Raw genomic sequence first — 21,479 nt, 5'->3', positions numbered from 1 at the left:
TACTCATGGCTACAGACAACCTCAGCCCACATCCCTGTGTGCAAGGTATTTTTTTTTTTTTAACAGCAGTATATAAAGAATGCCAGCAGGTGAGCTGTCGTAGCAACTGACTTAGAACAATGTCATCTGAATAACAAAATAAAGCCTTGCAAATCCATTTTTCTGCTTTGCAAATGCATACGTGCTGCTGCTGAACCATGTTAAGAGCCCAATTCAAATAATATTCTGGTGTCCCTTGACAAGCTAGGGCAATAATCTTCATTTCAGAGATTAGCTTGTCCCATCTTCTTTATCCTCTCTCTAAGTGTAACCAAACATCACATCTGTTTGATCTGGAATCCTTTATTAAGATATTACTTGTGTGGAGAGCAGTGGAAAATATTGTGAAACATTTTGCTGTAGCAACTTAACCGAAAAGCTGCTGTTGCTTTAAAAATATAATGTGAAAATATATAATGAGAGAAGGTTGGATTTTGGCCAAAAAGAAAAGCAACTCAACTTTATGGTGGTTTAAACTGTTTTGCAACTAAAGATTGCTTTTCTCTGAAACAACTCATTCTCTCATGCAACTAAATACTGCCATATGTTTAAATTCTTCTCGGCCTCCTAAGGCTGACCCAGAAGAAATGTCAACAAATGTTTGTGAGTCCTTGTGGCCTTGTAACATTTCCTTTAAAAAGTGAAGAATAGAACAGCAGGAGCTGTAACACTCCCACAGAACAGACATATGAAGGCATATGGCTAACATGGGAGCCTGCTGGCTCTTCAAAGCTTGCTGGCTTCATTCTTAAGGCTCCCTTTTTTTTCTTTTTTTTTTCCAAGACAGTTAAACTTGTCTTCCTATTTCATGAGCTGCTCTGTTCTGCTCAGAGCTGGGTGCAGTGAGCTTGGGGTCCTTTATGCTCCAGAGGTGCAATGGGAGAGTGGGCATGTCTGTCCCTGGAGATGGTAGACTGGCCTATGCAGGTGTGGGGCGATGTGGTGGCCCTCGTGATTGCTGCTGAGTTTGGCTTGTCCCTGAAGTAGCTGTAGGCAGTTGTTTGCAGTGTACAAGATCTCAGATAGCAATCTCTTTCATACCTGGGTAGATTCTGGGAAAATATGCTCTTTACAGCACAAACAAATGCTGGCTCTGATTTTGGAAATTAAGTAACATTTGTTTCAAGGCACTGGACAGCTGCACTAAAGTTCCGTTGCACATGTAGCTTTATTGCTTTTAACTCAGAGATTTGAGTTTGATGTTATGGGGAAGATCTTCTGATGCCTGGGTTCACAAGCCTTTTTCCAAAATCGATGTGATATAATGATATATTAGGACTTTCAAAAGAAATTATGCTCCTAAATTGCTTGGAGATTTTGGAATTAATTTCTTCCCTAAAAATAAAATTTCCTGCAATTATTGTTTTTGATTAATTCAGATATTTCTGTTTTGGAATGAGGTAGCTTTAATATTGGAAACTTAGAGCACAAAGAAATCTGTAGGGAAAAAGTGCAGCTCAACCATTCCATTTCCTTTCCAACTGTCTGCGTCTCATATTCTTATTGATATATTTTTTTGCTTCCTGTTCCAAAGGCACTTAATAACATCTGCATAGCATAAAGTAAAGCTTCTCAGGTTTATGCATTTCCAGAAGCTTTAAAGACCATGCTTGCAACAGCTTGGGTAAATGCACAGATTACTGCGTGTCTAGAGAAGGGGAGAGCAGTGGGCATCTGTGCTCCAGTTTGAGCATGTGTCTGGGGCCCTTACTGGATGATATGAAGGGCTGTTTTGCTCTGGTGCTGTGCAGATGTGTGGCTTTCTCTGCTGTCATCTAAATTTATATGTTCAACACAGCACAGGATTTTTTTCTGAAAGTCTTTTGGTCATTTTTGTTTGGTCTATTGTCATGGATGCGTGACCTTTTGAATCATGGCATTGTGTATTTCTCAATACCACAAGATGTTTTTTCACAAAATCTTTTGGGAGATATTTTATGTAACCACTCATAAAATCTCTGTCTTGATGTGGGGGGTTGTTGAGGTTTATTTTCTCAAATGTGGTCGCTGAGGTTCCTCTGCGCTGAAAAATAAAAGCATTAAAAGAGCACAAGAGTAAAACATAAATGTAAAAGGAAAAATTGAACAATTATGGAGTTTTTGTGGTTACTCCTCATCCTCACTCTGTGCAGTACAGTTACAATAGTATGAAAGCACTGGGCATGAGTATCTTCATATTTTCCAACTTAAGAGCTCACTAAATTGAGCATAAAGTATGTATATAGCTTTGTTTAGCTCAGTTCTGCAGTGTCCGTGGCAAAAAAGGTTTACTACCTTAAGTAATTACTATGCAGCTATATGATTCTACTTTTAGAGGACTGTGAGAGTAAATTAACTTACCTTCACAATATCATTTTCAGATTCAGGCATTAATTATTGTCTCCAGTTTAGTGCTGGAGCTGAGGAGCAGAGGGCATGTTGACAAAGTCTATTGTTGGCAGATGGAATCTCAGCCCACCAGAGCTACACAAATGTGTTTATCATAGTGCCAAATCTGAATTAGCAGGTTGGAACAGAAGCTCATATGCCTCACCTCACAGTAGGACTTGGTGGGTTGGATTCAGTGCTGTGCTGACCACATTTGTTCAGCTTCAACTCAACTTGAAACTTGGGCAGAAAGAGCTCACATCTGCCAGCAATATACTGAGTAGATACTCCCAGAAAATCTGCCCAAGGCCACCCAGGAGGTTTAAGTTAGGGCCTGGAACATTCTTCCATCCCTGTCCAATTTAGTTGAAAAGTTACTGCTGTATGAAAATTATTCCAAAAATTATTCCACTTAGATTTTCTTTAGATAATCTTTTGGCAAAGCAATGTTTCCATTCATTTTCTGGGGAGCCGCATTTCTGCACAGTTGACAAACAGACTTGTTTCATTATTTTAGTTATTTTTGAGTTTATTAGGCATTAGGTTGTTTCCACATGCAGTCTGCCGTTTTGTCTGCATATGTTAACATTGGGCATTCCTGGCTGAGTCCTGAAAGAAAACAATTGAAACTTAGAGAGAAGCTGCAATTCTGAGAATGTGAATAGAACAGAATAGACCAGTGCAGGTGAAAAGGACCCTCAAATATCGAGTCCAGCTGACCACTTCAGGACTAACCAAAAGTTAAAGCGTGTTATTGAGATCATAATCTCAGTGCTCTTTGAGCACTGATAGGCTTTGGGCATCAACCAGCTTGCTAAGAAGCCTGTTCCAGTGCCTGCACAGTAAATAATTTTTTCCTAGTATCTGACCCTCCTCTGGCACAGTGTTGTCATCAGTTTGCAGGGAGCAAAGACCAGCAATTGCCATTATTTAAAACAGTAGATGTACCTTTTAGCTAACTGTTTGATTTTATTTTTTATTTTTATCAGCCCTCTTCTTTTCATAAATGTAACTTATCTCATTTTGCTGAGAATGAGGTTGAACAGTACTCTGGATTATTTATTGTTATTTAAAGCAAATGTCTTTAAGGTACATCGGACTATCTCTGTCAGGCAAAACTCCCATTGACATCAATAGAATTCTTGAGGTTTCTCCTGAACATGAAAAACACTGTTATTATTTGGTCATGCATATTTCTATTTCACAAGCATTGTTTTGAAGAAACCTCATAATGCACTTGCTCATAGCTTGTAATAATTACACTACAGAAAACTAAAGTCTCTGCGGTATTTCAGGGGCATAATGAATAGCAGACAAATGTTAAATATTAATAGTGTTGAACATTCTTGTTAATTTTGTCTGTGAACTTCACTGTTACAAGCACTTCATTGCCTGATGAATCTGAAATACAGATCTGTATTTATGTTTCAACTCTCATGCATATATTGTAGCATATTACCAAAAACTGATAAAATAATTCCATTAAAAAAATAGAAGAATATAATCATTTCTAAAGTGCAATTTTCTGAAATAATAGGAGGTGGAAAATCATATAATCTTTGCCATGAACATTGCTGCAATTCTGGGAAAGCTGCATTAGATGTGAGTAAAAAATTGCACCAGGCCGCATGGAACCTTCTTAGTGGTTGTTTAGTGCTTAGATATATTCCAACTCTTTTATTTACCCATTGATACTTTCCTTTATCTTTAATTACCATTTCTTGAAAATGATACGCTGTTGGGAATGGTATCTAAACATCAGTTATTAAGTATTGTTCAGTCCTGAAAGCTGAAATGTACCATTTAAAGGAGCTTGTGTTCAGAATCAGTAAGTTTAACTCATCTTTCTTCATTATTTAAACTTTCTTTTGTCAACATTTAAAGACTGCTTCGTGGACAAATTAATGTATTTGACATTGGCTTGTCCTGATTGAGAAGCCAACTGTGTAATGTCCTTTGAGAAAACACAAAAGGAAAGAAAGGGAGAGTAGGAAAGACAGAGAATGAATGCCTTTTGGTTGACCTAAAATAAGTTTACTATCCATTTTTCCCTCATTCCATCCTGTCTGCATCTAGACAAGTTACGATGAGTGAGTGCACGGGAGGAGGATAGGGGAGGATTGGGAAAGAGGTGTATTCAGTCCAGAAATAAGACCAAATTAAACTTAAAAAAAACCAAAACAACTTTTCAAGAGTCATTGCTGGATTTGCAATAAGCTTCCCAGAATGAATCATGTATCATTCTCTGATGACAGAGATATTCACTGAGTTGAATGAGGCGCACAGATATTCAGAAATGTCAGATCTCTGTAGTGACTTTAAGCAACTTCTCTTTATTTATTAATAGAAGAAAGAAAGTTGGGGAAAAAAAAATGTTCCTAAGACCAAAGACCTCTGTCTTTCTCGAGTCTCTTGGACAAATTCTGAGCTATTCTCCTTTATGGTATTTCTGATGTCCCAGAATTATTCTTTCTTGGGTGTCTCCAGTGGACTTGGAACCAGCAGGAACATTTGTTGAACATTTATATAAAGAGTTTTTGAAAGGTTAGTTGATTTTTTTTTTCTGTGCTGAGTGTCCCCTACAGCTTAGCTAATGGGGGCATTCAGCATATACTTCAGTGGCTCTCAATTTTAGATTTTCTTTTCAGGTCACTAGAAGTGGTTGATAAAAGAAAGCAAAAGAAAGCCAGAGGAAAGAAATAGAAAACAGCCTGCTGAAAATGGCAGCAGATAAAGATAAGATAAAGTGAGTACCAAATGCTAGTAAAGATGGCCTTTGCTGTAGCTTTGCTATTGATCACAACAGAAGGATCTGGTCATTTATATATTGTGTAAGGAAAACAACAGTAAGTATGAATGTAAAAGTGACAAGGAGAGGAAACAAATAAGAAAAAAAAAAATCTACAGTGAAAATGTGCCATTAGAATATTTCAGCAATGACAAAATCCCACTCCGGTGCTCTCTTACATTTGCTTTAGGTGGAAGCTGTTCCAGAGTGACCTAGAAGGCTTTTATGCAATTCTGTATGCTTTTTTTTTTTGCAGTGGTACTGACTGATATTGTCTGCTTTGTATCGAAAATACATTTCTCCATGAGGGAGCATATTTCAGCATTTTACTGGTGGTGGTTTAGGAACCTATACTTAATCTAGTAGACAACAAATACAAATAGTCTTTTGGCTTTTAGAGCACAAATGAAGACTTTTTCCAAATCCAGGGAATTTGGATCCTATACAGCATAATACATATGCTTATTTGTTTGTGCATTAGAAAGATGTAAAAAAAAAATGTAATAAAACTATTTTATACATGTATGTCTATATATGTATGTATAAAACAATGTATCTCTTGATGTGGATCCTCTTCTTCCAAATTCAGTTTTCAGAAGAAGCTCAGAGAAGTTGGAAACAAGGAAAAGGAGGGCTTGATTTATGATATTTAAAATGACAGAACATACCTGCCTTCAGGCCTCCCAATCCACTTGCATTCTTAGTACCTGGATACGATGGGACTGGAACAGCATGAAGCTAATTAATACAGACTTTATCCTCAAGGGCCTGTGATCTACCTTCAGGCACTTGTGACCCAAAAGCAAGGGAGGAACTGATGAAGTCATATTGCATTGTGTGAGCACAAGGCCTGGATGTTCATGGAGTCTGTAAAGAGCATGTTAGATTAGGGGACTAATTTGTTCATTGGAAGCCTACACAAACTGTTTCTCTGTTATGTAATTTGGCTTGGACACATGAGATTTGGACTTCAGTCTGCACCTTGTCAGCATTCTGAAAAGCATTAATACGTATTTTTGTCCCTTACAAGAACATACAGGTATTCCACTTTTTAGTTTGCTCATTTTTCAGCCATCTTTCATGGCCTTCACATTTCACAGGACTCAGGACAGCCGGCTGCTTTTCAGGCCATGTCCACAGGCAGTTGGGCTTCTGGTTCCCTTTTCCCTTCTTGCGGCACTGCGACCTGCTGGATGTCAGCCAGCCCCTCAGCAGTGTGGGGAAGGGAACACCAAGAGCAAATGTTTTCGTAGAGAGTTGAATGTAAAGTCAGAATAGTTCATGAGAAAGAGAAATAGACTGCTTATCTGCTTTGAACTCAACCTTGTTTTCATGAGACTCTTCTCTGCAGCTCTTGGGTTTTGTCCTTTGCTTGCAAGTCCTGCATTACTGCAGGGCGTCCTTGTTGGATGATCTTCTTTCGTTCTGGATGGAGGGAGAGCTTGGGACAATTGTTTAGTTCATGCGTGCAAAATATGTTTTCAAGCCTCATTTTATGAGAGACCTCTTATTCAGATCATGGGTTGAATGCTTAGCTCCTCAGGACTCAATCCTGCGCTGTAAAATACAAATATTAACACTTTCTTATCCCAGAACTAGACCTCTAAAGTGTTCAAATATTGTGGTGATGGAAGTTAGTAGGAGAGGCAGTATATGCTTCCGCATTGCTATTCCTCAGCATGGGGTGTGGGCTCTCATGATGCATGCACACAGCTGCATGAACAGCCCCAGTACCTGAAACATGGTTAGTCATCAAAGTCATTGGTACTCACCTGCCTGTGTGTGTATTTATAAGACAGACTGTGAGATTGTCTTTTTATTCTTCCTCATGCAATGCTTGCCCTTTGTTTTATTCTCTGACCCTTATATTTGTCTGTCTTTCAGCAGAACATGGTAATCCCTTGGAGCATTCATGCCCACGCAGAGAGCACTTGGTTCTGCTGCAAATATCAGCTGTTAACATTGATGAAGTGACAGCTTTAATTATCTAATGCAACTTTGAAGCTGGTGCTGCGTTCAGTGGTGGAGTTGGACCAAATGACCTCCAGAGGTCCCTTCCCACCTGAAGTACTCTAGGATGCTATATTGGTTGTGGCATGTGGGGATTCACATTACTGAGCTTAGCTGCCTACAGTAAATGGAACAAGATAGATTCTCTGGAAAGGTGGTTCAGAGCATAAGCCTATTTAGATGCTAAAATAATAGCTTACAGGAGCAATTTATACATAGCCGAAGACGCTACCCTCCTAGTCAAGGTACCCATATATATATTCTTTAACAGGGTTAAATGCTGGATTGTCACTAAGAGACTTAAAAAGAGGCTGCTGGCTGTATCAAAATGAAGTGCAGTTATGTGGCATGTAGGATAAAGTGCAGTGAAACTGGAAACAGTTTTTTGTTTAAAAATTAAAGATTAAATGAAAAGACTTATTTCTAAATTGTGAATTGACCTGTGATCAGGGTAACAGTGTAAATTAAGATGATGCATGTTCTAGGGGAGGGGAAATTTGGTGTTGCATAGCTTGGAACAACAAGCATTAAAAAAAGGCATATGAGAAGCTGGGTTTAAGTTCACTGTTAAATCAGATCTTAACTGTTCTAAAGATATAGGCATAATTATTCACTGAGGAGAGAGGGTGAGAAAAAATGGCAAAGCTCTGCACCCAAACAGAGCTCCTCAGCTGGCACGTGGGAGGTCTGAATTCAGGCCTTCTTCCTCTGATTTTTGTACAGATTACTACATTTTTCATAGGTGAAATGCTTTATAGCATGCTTTTGTTCACTTCTAGAAATGGCTCAAAGGCTAAGTGCTGTGTGCTAGGGTCATGCTGCAAATTCATGGGACAACCATGGGAAGGCTCACATGCTCCTAAATCTTGTATTCTGTCATCCTGTGGTTGTAAGTTTAAATCTGTGTCATTTTTGTCTTAAGTGATCTTAAAACCATTGTTGTATTTTAACAGTATCGATGTTTTTATGGTGGGCATTCTGAATATTTCATTTTTCCTACTTGAATATCTGTGTAATGTGCAGGTTAGAATACCTGTGTGTTTTTAGGCAAGTAATAATTAGACACAGTAAAAAAACAACAAACAAGCCCACCTAAAAAAGCCCTCTTCAGCCACTCAGCCCATTTCCTGCCCTGGACAAATCATTGTTTCCATATTGGTTTCATATAAATAATTTATGATCAATATTTCAGTCAGGAAGTTTCAGCTGCTCTTCATTCCGAGTCAGCCGTTCAGATTACTGTAGCACTTTGGATAGGGTCAGTATTGAATGGATGAACAATCAATGCTTTAGACTGATAGTTTTTCTTTTCTAATAACCACGCGTGGTGGAAAACATTTTTCCATCAGCACTTTCCCAGTGAATTGTAATCCAATAAGTTTATGTGAATGTCTGCTGCGGTGGAATTCTGAATATGTCAGAAATGCTTTTTTAAGTTGCAAATTTGCTCCTCTGGAATGTTTTATTGTCTCTCATTCACTTTTATGAGAGCTGCCAGAATTTTCATTGAACTTGTTGGAAAAAAAGGCTGCAGTAATGTGGCCACAATTTCATTTCAGAAATTTCAAATTTCCCTTTGTCTCCCTCAGTAACAAGCACCAAAACAGCTGTGCTTATAAACCCACCGTTTTCATCTTTCCCTGCTTCTAAGCATTCTGTCTCCATTTCAGCGAGCTCCCAGATATGTCCCCACGTTTGTTTCTGTAATTGCTCATCTGGAAGTACTTAACTTAAATGCACGCTGGACAGGATTTTGCTTCAACATGATCTAAAACTTTCCTGTGTTAGTGAGTGTTGTGTGCCCCAGACACTTCTGCAGAGACTGATGTGTGCTCGGGCAGTTCCCTGCAATCAGGAAAACGGAAAACGAGAAGACTGGTTGGGGTTGTTTAGGGTTTTCTTGATTTAAGTCTCATATTTTGCATGCTTCTTGATTGTATTAGTTCATTCATTTTGCCAAACAGACCACAAAGCTGTGAATATTTATTTAGTTCTGTTCCTAATAGTTTTTCTAATAGGGAATTATTTTGGTACAATGAAAGACATTTGTAAATGAAGCAGATAAGCCCTTTGGCAGACAAGGAGTGTTTTGTTCAACACAAGAATTCTATTGTCCACTGCTTTAGTTGTCAAGTGCTTGGGGAGCCCAGGATTTATGATGATGTTACAATGGCCCTTTCAGTGCAAAGTCTAAGAAGCTGTGAGATTCCGTTCCTCTGCTTTTCAGACTCTCAAATCTTTTTATCATGCAAGGACAATGCAGGATTCAGCTGCCTCTTAGGCCACAGGACTGCCCATTTAGCATCACGCATTGTGAAATAATTACCATAGTGACAATGGGTTTGGGTTTTTTTTCCTTCCCTCACCAGCAACATTTCAGAAATTGTTCAAGATGTCACTTCGTATAAAACGACTCTGAAGACATGGCTTATTTTACCCAAAAAAATCTTGTTAGAAGATTCGATTTAAAATGTCACTGTGTCAAATCTATTTGGGGCATTAGAACTGTTTAATGGCTGTTTTTCTGAGGTTTTATTTTAATAATTATAACACGACTTTGAAACAGTCTTCTGTAAATACAGCAGTTGTTTTGGCTTTTTTCCCTTTTTTAAAGATTATGGAGTCTGTATTACTGAAGTCGTGATCAAATATAGTAGGGAATAAGAAAAATAACGTACAGAAAAGGGGATGCTATCTGATGCCTGTGTATTAAAATTAATCAACTAAATTTTTCTTGTGCTATATTAATGATGGAAGTCATTCAGCAGTCTTCAATCCCAACTCTCTTGAAAACCGGTATCTGCAGGAGTTTCTCCATGCTTGATGATAGTATGAAGATTTATTTGCTTCAAATAATGATTAGTACTACAAAAAATATTGATTTATAACTTCCAATATCTGGTTAAATGCAACTTAACTTGAAAATGGAGCCTTTATTTGACAGTTCAGTTATTATGTATGTAGGCACACTGTCTCATGCTCAGGTATACATACAGGAAAAAGCTTAATAATGCAGCAGGTCAGACTGAAGAGTAGTTACCAACTACATTTGCTGCTTTTAAAAGCAAAAGCAGATCCTGAAAAAAAAAGAAAAAAAAAAAAAAAAAAATTAAGACCGTGGAGATATGTAGAAGGATATTTTGAGAAATACATATCTAAGCAACTTCAGTTATCGTCAGCAAGAAGAAGCCTTGAACTGTTAAGTCATTTGCAAAGATGTCATCTGTGAAGATAAGGAGCAAGTGATCAAAATAAGAAAGTTTATTCATCTGTAGTCTTTCACACAGATGAATTGTGAATCAGTTCAAAAGGTCCTTTGAGGAAAAAAAGATGAATTTGGTTCCAGAATTAACATATTTAAAATGCCATATGCTCTTCATAGGGAATTGCATAAATGTTATGTGTGTCAAGTATTTTAATAAAGCACGTGCTTTGTATATTGATAGCTGTCATCACAAAGGACATTCCTTATTACTTGGAGCTTATCAGCAAAATTCACTGTCTTGGAATGTTTTTGCTTGTACAAATTTTTAAGACAGCGAGTGAACATATCTGCAGTCACAACTGACAGTAAAAGCCACGTGGTTTTATGTCTGCCTTTGGTGATTACGTGTGAAGGATGTTTAAGTGTAGTATTGCAGTATGTAATATCTAGCATTCAGAGAATGCCTGTTAATTTCTCTCGAACAACTCTCAACCAACTCTGCTGCTGAACTGTTCATCACCAATAACATCTGACTGCTTTAATGGGGGTGAAAGGGAGTGAAAAATTGAGCACTGATACAGAAGAGGTGGCATTAGCAGTTTTATACTGCAAAAAAATTACTGAGTTGGATGTACATAAAAGTATTTTTAAATGGTGAAAACCCAAACTGCAGAAGTTATTTTGAAGTAATTCCTCATAATATTTATCACTGATGAAGGCTGAAAGCCCTGGGTAAGTTTATTTTTCTTCCTCTGCCCTTTGTACAGAATATCTCAATGCACTATCCCATTTAGGAAAGAATGCTGATCACTGAAACTGATGAACTTCTTACAGAGGCACCTCTTAATCAATTTCTTTTTCAAATCACTTATCCTATTCCCTACTGTAGTGCCAGTTTCACTTACTAAAATCTACTTCCTTCTCTCCTATAATGGTAAAAATACTAATTTTCTAATATGCCTTTAGAGCACTTTCAAGTGTTCAAAGCACATCATATTGACTGTTCACATCTGCAACTCTTCCTATTTTTTTCCCTGCAGCATGCCTTATATTGCAAATGTTCCCCAAACATTTTTTTCCATATATACATTTTTTCCTTTCCTTTCCTTTCCTTTCCTTTCCTTTCCTTTCCTTTCCTTTCCTTTCCTTTCCTTTCCTTTCCTTTCCTTTCCTTCCTTTCCTTTCCTTTCCTTTCCTTTCCTTTCCTTTCCTTTCCTTTCCCTTTCCTTTCCTTTCCTTTCCTTTCCTTTCCTTTCCTATTCCTTTCCTTTCCTTTCCTTTCCTTTCCTTTCCTTTCCTTTCCTTTCCTTTCCTTTCCTTTCCTTTCCTTTCCTTTCCTTTCCTTTCCTTTCCTTTCCTTTCCTTCCTTCCCTTCCTTCCCTTCCTTCCCTTCCCTTCCCTTCCCTTCCCTTCCCTTCCTTCCTTCCCTTCCCTTCCCCTTCCCCTTCCCTTCCCCTTCCCCTTCCCCTTCCCCTTCCCCTTCCCCTTCCCTTCCCCTTCCCCTTCCCCTTCCCTTCCCCTTCCCCCTTTCCCCTTTCCCTCCTTTCCCCTTTCCCCCTTTCCCCTTTCCCCTTTCCCCCTTATCCCCTTTCCCCTTTCCCCTTTCCCCCTTTCCCCTTTCCCCTTTCCCCTTTCCCCTTTCCCCTTTCCCCTTTCCCCTTTCCCCTTTCCCCTTTCCCCTTTCCCCTTTCCCCTTTTTTCTTTTTTCTTTTTTCTTTTTTTTTTCCTTTTCTTTTTTTCTCTCCCCTCCCCTCCCCTCCCTCTTTTTTTTCCTTGGAGATGACAAAAAACATGTGAAGGCATATTGAGATGGCCTCCAGCATTTAGTGATGTGAGTGTTCTTGCAAATAATCTGTTAAGATAAAAGCTATTTATTAATTCTGATCTTTATGTGTAAAGATTATTGAATTAACTATTCTTTAAACTCTCTTTGGGCTTCTGGGGTAGTTTGTAGGTTCGACTTCAATTTTATTTCAGTACTGTCAATGCCTTGGATTTCAAATTAAGTTTTTCATTCTTTGCAGCCAGAGCTGAAGCACTGGATAAGTGGCAGCAGAAAGCTTTCATCTGCATTGTCTTCAGAGTATCATTAAGTGGCGTTTCAAATGTGTGGAATATGCTACATAAATTGGCAACATGTTTCCAGTGGGTGAAAGTAAGTAGCACATCCAATTGTGTGATCTTCTGAATAACAAGTCGGATATGCTTATCTCCTCTCTTCTCTCCAGCCTGCAGTGCTTGTTCAATACAGGGAGAATTTCTGCTGTGACTAATCTCTTGCTTGTTGTGAGCTGTCAGCTACTGTATCTCATGCAGTTTCACAGAGTTTATCCATTGGTCTTTAGCTCAGGACAGCTGATGATGTAGGACATAGAGTGTTCTGCTGTGCATTTTTTGAATCACACTTGTTTAATGTATTGTTTGGAACATCAGAGAATCTCTTGAAAACTCACAGCAATGTAGCAATGAAGAACAGAAACGTAATACATTTTCTAATATGTAGGTTTAATTTCATCAGTGGAAAAGATTCATGCTTTTCTTATTCTGGGCCTCAGTGAGTGAGTGATTAATTCCATACTTGGTTTATTTCTCTGATATTTTCTGCAATACCCTCAGCTTAATAGAACTGTTCAAAGATGGGTTTGAAGAATTTGGTGAGTTAGGCTTCAGAGAAGGCAGCTGCAGAAAATGTGGAAATGAGGCAGTACCAGAAACCCCAAACACTGAAGTAGTTATATTTGCTGCCCTTAATGCCTTAAATTTTCCATATCCTTGTGACTTTCAGTTTTGCTATTGCTGAAACCTCTTCAGAGGTGAGAACTGTCCACCTCCAGAAATATCCATGCTTTTTTAAAATTAACAGAGGAATGGAGTAAATGTAATAGGTTGCAAATACATATATGCTACCATTTTTACAGCCAAAAGCATAATCCTGTCTGAATTGTGTTGGATAAAGATTACAAAGGAAGGATATGAAAGTGCTTTGTCTAGCTGACTCATTCACAGTTTTTACATTCAGTGCACTCAAGTTCTGCTTGACAGAAGCTTCATTTCAGTAGAAATGTCCTTGAATGGTGATTATTTCATTTCTGGCAGTCGAATCTGCTGTATAGTTCATCATCCTTGTAAGCAGTTATATAGGATATGTGTAAACGGTCTCCACCAACTTGTTAAGGTATTAGGATGTGTGACAGTGATACATACAACATTCAATTTACTTTAGCTGGGAAATGTGTAAGCTCCTTTGCTTCTTCATTAGGAATGTGAGATTGATGTCCTGTCATTCACTGAGCACAAGGTCCAAAATTCGCAAGCAGTGGTCTGTTCATTTTCAGATGCAGCTTTTCAATTGAATGAAATTAAAGATGATTTGGTTGGACCAAAGACTTCCAAACTGGGCTTCAAGTGAGCATCAAAAAGACACAGTAAATATATCTTAAATTGGTTGTGCTTTTTTCACTGAGTCTCCCCTCTGTGCACAGCTATGTGTTTCCTCATTCCTGTTTCTTCAATTCATCCAGTTCATCCCTTCTGCCACTTTCTTACGACTTGGTTCAGGCCTTGTTCCATTCTTCTTTTTTTTGACTTCAGAGCTGTGCTTCCAAGCAGATTTAACAAATAAAATGACTGTGAAGAACCGTAAAGGAAAACCCTCCACTATCATTAGTACATGAAATAACTGAATTTAACGGAGTCTCAAGTTGAGGTCTTGGGTTTTTTTTTTCCTTATCTGACAAAATGTTGTGTCTATTTCCGCAGACTTTTTTACATTTCAGAGTTCAAGCAAATCATTTCTGAAAGCGAGCTTCCTGCAGAGTGACTGTGGGATGTTCCCTCTGGTTAGAGTGTGAAGTGGCTCTTTACAAAAGAGGAGGAACAAGCAGCTTTTGTTGATTATCATGTAAACCTGAGCATCCGTATGCTTCTTAAATTCTCTTCTCTTTCTTCGAAGAATCTTTCTTTCTTAAATTGTTTCCAGCTGTGCCTGTTCAGGAATGCAAATTTCCTGTTATAGTATCCAGATAATCAAATGGTTTACAAGCTAAATATTCATGTTTAACTATTGTTAATGGAACAAAGAATGACAGTGCAGAGGAAAAGGCATTTGTGAGCTCCTCTGGAGCTGTGACATAGACTTGGCCGCTCAGTCACAAAAGATGCCCAGCAGTTCCCTTAAGTGGGAATATCCTGACTAGAGATTTCCTTTGTGTGTTGCATGGGATGTGCATACTGAAATTCTAAAGAGACTGAGAGTAGGCATGACTGATGAGCTTCTTCTCAATTATATTTCTCCGATAAGAATTTTGTCTGAATGGTCAATCCATGGGGTCAATCCATTATGCTCTCCAAAAGGAATACTGCCATAAGTAAAAACCTTTTGTGTAGGATGAAAAACTGAGGTTTGCTTGCTGAATTTATAAATTCAGTGTTGTACTGTTTTTAAATTGCCATTTTTCAGATAAAACATCCTTCTTATTATTAGTTTTTAATTCTCTCATATTAAACCTAGACTGTAATAGAAAAAATACAGTGTTTCTGGTGTACAAGGTAGATCTTGGAAGAAAATTGCAGTCTTGATTTGTTTCTGCTTAAATGCCATGTGGAAATTAGAATAATTTTCAGTTGTGTAGAATTGCCCTGTCTTATTACAGGGCATGTTTAGCATTAGCTAGCATGTTTAACAAGGCTTCCTATCAGAAAATATTACATCTCCAATTGCCTGCTTTAACCTGCATTGCATCTCAATTTATTTCTATACAAGTAGCCATTTCTATAAGTTTTAAGACCTAAATGTTTGAAATCTTAACCCACAAAACTACAACAGAGAACAAACACAGGGTATCTGCAGGATTCACATTGCATATGTTTTAGGTATTAAAAGTCTGAATGAAATAGGCTCATATATGAGCACAAAATCTTTGATTTTAGTGGGATGACATTCCAAAGTACATCAAATCCAAAGGTTCTTCTTAAAGTATGGCCTAAGAGTCAAATGTCAAGAACAATTTGTTTGTGTCAGTCTCATTGCACACATTTGGTGTAATGAGCTAGACTCTGAATTTGTTACCTCTGCTTTGTTGATGCTCTCAAAGAGTTCCTTGAGCTTATTTCCAAGCACCTTAGGAAATATTGTTAGAACGGTGTAAGATGTATATCCTGGTCACATAGATACCAGAGGAATCATTATTTTGTTACAAATCACCATGCCTTCTAAAAGGACTGAAACTCAGGTCGTATTGACAAAAAAAATTGTCTTCAAATGCTGAAAATAATGCGCTGTCAAACACTCATCTCTGCCTTTTCCCTCTGGGAAATCCTAGCCTTGTTTGGGCTGCAGTGTGCTCTGCCCTGTGCACTGGAGCACTTTTGCTGGGCTATGTTGCAGGAAATGGAAGGCTCCCATGAGGCAAGGCATTTTTTTCTAAGTAAAGGAGTGACTGCACTACACAAATTGCAGACTGGCTGTAAGAGAAGAAAAAAAGTTAGAAAGACTCAGACCTTGGCTAAGAAACTCACCAGAAGTCCAAGACCCCATGAGTCAAAACAACGTGAAGTATTCTGGTATTAGTTGTGCAATATGTGTTCCAATAAAATTAATTTCTGACAAAATTTCAGTAGTTATTTTAAAGGTGGGACGTGTGAACCAATAATAAGTAACTCAACATTTCTCAGGAAAAATATTGACAGAAATCTTCAATCTGCAGTTGTAATGAACTCATTATATGTTTACTGAGAAAACTGATGTCAGCTTTAACTATAAATGCTCTTTACAGTTCTTCTATTATGGCTTTCCAAAGAGTAATAACAGTAATAGTAGTAATAACAGTAGAAAGAATGTAGAGGACTAGAAAATTTAAACAAAAGGAAAAACTGAATTATGTCTTGCACACATTTTATAAATATACTACTGAGTATTAGCCATTCAAGGTTTCATACACTACAAAAGCTGTATTCAGTTTTACTTAGCTCATTCGCTGCCTCAAACATGGATATATTCTTTATGCTATAAACCAAGATGAAATTTGGCAAATTTAGTTACTTTGAAATGGTTAACCAAACTGAAGAGGAAAATAGTTAAAGAAAAACTTTTTAAAAATGGTTTCAGTATCTCACAGGAGCACTTGCTGATATAGCCATGCAAACATGCAATGTATGTGGCTTTACTAATTTGAACGAACTCTAATAAAGTCACACAAGTTGCCATTGGTAAAATCTAATGTAATGCATAGGATTTTACCACTTTATTCCTGACAACCTGCATTTGCAACCATTCAGTTACTTTATTTTAAAATGGCTTTTCAATTATATTCTAATGCTGTAGGGGAAAGCCTTTTGACAAAGGTATGACATAAACCATTTGTATTGCAGTTCCATCATAGTTTCCATAGCTAAACTAGACTGGACAGTTCATTAAAAAGAAAAATTAATAGTACAAGGTTGCAGGGAAACAATAACAGATTATGACTGGCCTGTGGCAGCCTACCGAATTCATGCAGTGGAATAAAAATGATTCCCCTGTCTCATAAATGAAGGTTTGTTCCAAGGTTTTAGGCTAAGTCTATACTTCTATTCCTTTACAGGAAAAAAAATAAATAAAAAAAAAAAAAAAAAGCAACACAGTTTCTTGTCTGTAAAAGCAATACTTTGTAATTCCTGCTGAATATTAACTTGCAATCTTTTGACATACAAAGTACATATTTCATTGTTCTTTGAATGCATAATAATGTACATAATGTGAAAGAGACTACACTAGAACACAGCAAATCAAAAACAAAATTCAGAGCTGGGCAGAGGCATGACTTTGTCCCATCCTTTCTTGTTTAAAGTAGTAAGTGCTTCATACCAATCTGAAATTGCTGTCTTCCTGCATGGTAAAACCCTCAGATTTGTAACTCATTGGCATTTCTTTCAGGTCCATTGCAGCTGCCTGTGTACCATCATTTGTGATTTATCTCTTCCTTAAGGTTGTTCTTCAAGGTATAAGCAAGTCTTAACAGGTTCTTTCTAGAAGTTGCTGCATATTTTCCTAATTTTGTGGCTGGATTTTCCATATAATTCTGGTATTCATGGCAAGTATGCAGGCTTATATTTTATCACTGAAATATGAGTTTTATTATAGCAGTGCTGTAAATTCCTGTCTTAGATGATATTTCAAACAATATAGGCTCTGGGATAGATTAACTATTACTTTTGGCTAGTAGCCACAACCTTCTAATGAATTCAGCAGAATAACATAGAAGCCAGAAAATTAGAAATCTGACTCAGTATAACGTTTGCAATCAAATTCAGGACTGACGCGCCAGGATATTCTTTGGTTCTGTTTATGAGAACAATCTCCTTTTTCAGACAGCTTAAATACTGAAAAGTGATGGTTCTGAGATCTGATCTCATTGTGCTTTTACAAGTTTATACTTGCTATTACAAAGGAAACTTGGATATTTGGCCTTCCATCCTCCTTTCCCTCCTCCCAGAGTAGAAAAACAGATTATGTAACCTTAAATGCCTGGTCGCTGGTCATAGGCCTTCTGGCTATCTTGGCTGTTTCATGCTATAAGCTATATTTTGTAATCTATGGCTGCAACGAAGCAAAAATAGCCAACCAACCAAAAGACTCCCTAGAAATCCCGAGCTGTTTTCATGCTTTCACTGCAGGCAACATGCATGAGCAGCAGTATGTTGGAGAGCAGACTATTGCTCTTGGTTTTTAAAGGGAATGTGTTTGCATGAACACTTAACACTCATTAATGACTGTTCATTTCAAGATTGGATACTAACTGCAAATTTCATTACTATCTTCTTTTTACATGTCTAAAGGTGCTGCTTTTGTCTTCTCTCCCTCTCTGCCCTGCAAAAGGCGCAGGAGAGAGCAGCCCCATCACAGGGAGCAGTTTTTCAGTGAATCACAATGACTCACTCCAAAGCAAGTTCAACAAAGACTGTGTTGTGCTGCTTCAGAGTGAACGAAGCCAGTGCCCAAGCAGCTACTGCTACTCTGCAGCTTGCAGAATAAACAATATTCTACAATAGTTGTGTTTACAAGGAACTTTGCATAAAATGAAATTACCTTTCTTCTCCTTGTAGGCCTGCAGCAATTTGATTTGCTTAAAAAGTGCTTTTGCTTAACACGTATAAAGATAAATTAAGTATTTAAGTGGAAAAACTTCTCAGCAAGGAATAGAATGATAATGGCTTTTTGAAAAAAAGCCAAAACCAGCTCTACTGAACAGGGTTGGTTTGCTGCCGGCCCAGGCATTATATGGGTTAAACTTCTGCTTCCCACATCCTGGTAATTCCTTTCAGCACGGGCTCAGGTTTTTTAATTCAGATCTTTAGTCCTTTATGCAGGTGAAACACTTTGCCTGTGAGCTTGTGAGCTGTCACTTCTGTGCTGTGCCCAGGTTACGCACTAGTCGCTTGATTTCTCCATCAGTTTATAATGCTGCTGCATGTGCAGCTCTTGTAGGCCAAAGGAACAAAACTTAGATGCAAAGCTGAGAACATCTCACCTTTCTCTTTCTTCATGGCTCTGTGCTTCCATTATTAAGTAGACATTTAGAAAACATTCATATTACCATTTTTATTTTTACGTAGTCGTGCTTGTTATGGTTAGATTTAACTAGAGCTGTGCTTACAAATAATGTAGCGTTATACAACAGATATGATCTTCATAATGAGTCCTACCTGCTTCTAATATATATTTATCATTCGTTGGGTCTGTATCTGAGCTCACCTACTGAAGCTTAACCTAAAAGGGATCCACAGAAATTGCACAAATAGCTTTAAAAAATCACAGTATGTTTTTTAAGACAGTGTTTACTCTGACAGACATTGCATCTGAACAAGGAATATGACTGTCTGTTCAAAAAGATCCCAGTTCTTGGATGAATCCCCAGATCCCAGTTCTCCAGCTGGTGCCTGTCTGGTACTCTGACCACTGGATTTCCAGGAAGTTATTTTTGGTTGTAGGTGAAGGACAGATGGTACCAAATCATTCCTTTTCCTTTTTGCTCTCTCTTGTGAGTCCTTGTGCTCAAAGTATCGTTTTTGTTCTTCAAAGTGGCAAGAAAATGCAGTGTTAGTGTAGCAGAAGAACAGTATATCACTGTCCCTGGATGCAGTATTGTAAAATAGAAAAAGAAACCAAAGAAATTCAAATATTGATCCATGTGAGTTAGTCTTATTCAACTTCACATTGTTTACTGTAGAGATCTGAAGGAAAAAGAAGATAGGATGTTCATTGTTATTCACTAAGGAAAACAATGCTCCTAAAGTTTTACATATGCTTTCATAGGAAGAACTCCAGATTTTCTGTAATGTTAGCAAAGCCAGCAAGTACTGCATTCAAATTCTCTGGAGTCTGAGGTACCAGAAAAAAGAAGAAGGCTGAGATTCTAGCAGTACGCTCTAATGATTAAATCAATGGATGCAGCAGGTTGCCTGACTGGTGTATGTACAATTTCCACTTTGGAGAATTTTTAGCAAAGTTTAAGAAATTTATTTGAAGAAAAACAGAACCAAAATTCAACTCGTGGTACACTCAACACTCTGTAACTAACAATTTTATCTTGACTTGCTAAGCAAGAGAAGTACGCATAAAATCATTGTTTCATATTTGAAAATTCATTGGAACTGTGAAAGGTCCATTTCTCTTTGACTAATTGGATATACAGAGGTTAGAGGTATATGAACTGTTGAGTTACAATGCAGAGAACTTTCTTCTTCATGCTCTAAAAAACATGATGTATTTCTGCTTGCATGGAGAATGCCATTTTGTACCATACACTTACACGTTAGTCTTAGGCTTTCAGTCACCTTCGTATTGTCCACCACCTGCTCACTTCTAAGACAGTAATTTGGGCTTCTAGTTCACACCGTCTCTCTTGGGCTTAACACATATGGTCTCTAAAAGCTTTCTATTGACTCGTAACTTCCATTTTCTTTCTCTATACACTCCCAGGACTGTCAGTAGTCATTTTAGTTTGTTTCTTACTTCAACTGTCAAGTAGAAATTTCCTTTTAAAAAATGAAAAAGGTCCAGAGTTTGTAAGTATTCCATCATTTTTCCAATAAATGAAGCAAGTACAAATGTATTTAGAAAGATCTGGTGGCAGACACTCTCATCTCTCTTAACCCTACCAGTTCCTGTTCCAGAAAAAACATAAGAACTCCAAGAGCAATTTATTTAATTACCATTATAGGAGACTTCAAAGGAAATTGGTTGGACTGAAATAGTGATGTCACCCCAGCAACTTTTTGAAGATAACATTTTTGTAGAAAATCTGCTGAATGTTAGGGTATGTTTAACAGAGGGGAAAAAACAAACAAACAAACAAAAAAACCCACATTATTCCACACCTTTGACTCAAGTCTTCAGACTTTTTTTTTTTTATGTATACATGTATGTCAATTCTTCTTCTAATTATTATTATTGGCCTCTAGTTTTCTTCTATCTTTCTTTTTTATCTGCCTAATGTTCAAGTCATTCCATCCAAAAATTATATTGTTTTAAAGCCAGCAATTCTAGAAAGTGTCAGGCTATTTTCCCCTTTATTTTTCAATCTCCCTTAGAGAGAAAGCCGTATTATCAATCTAAAATCCAAAGCTTATCTGACTGGCCACACGCAAATGCTTCTCTACTGTCTTATTACTTTATAAGGACTCTGGTAATCTAAGAATGGTAATCTAAGATGTAGATACATGCCACAAATCCTGATTATTGCTGTGTTAAAATCAAGGTTTACCCTCAATATTGCATTACCAAAACTTGGAATTCACTTCCAGAATACATCTAATCATAGCTGACTCATCGTCTCAGCTATGAATAGCACAAATCTAATGAAAAAAAGTGCTCATTTTTGCCAGCTTCCCATGACCAGCTTTCTGTGGAAAATCAGTTTCTGAAACCAGGCTTTTTGTGCAAGAACAACAATAGGTTTGAGATATTTGATGTGTGCCTCTTACGCATTGTATCACAGGCCCCAGCTACAGTAAGCTGCTGTTAAACATCTCTTATTAGTGGTATTTATTCAAAAGCATACAAATGTTTTGTCAGAATCATCTGTAATTATA

Source organism: Tetrao urogallus (genome assembly GCF_951394365.1).
Source record: "Tetrao urogallus genome assembly, chromosome: 12".
Lineage (NCBI taxonomy): Eukaryota > Metazoa > Chordata > Aves > Galliformes > Phasianidae > Tetrao > Tetrao urogallus.
Note: the sequence above shows the minus strand (reverse complement) of the source record.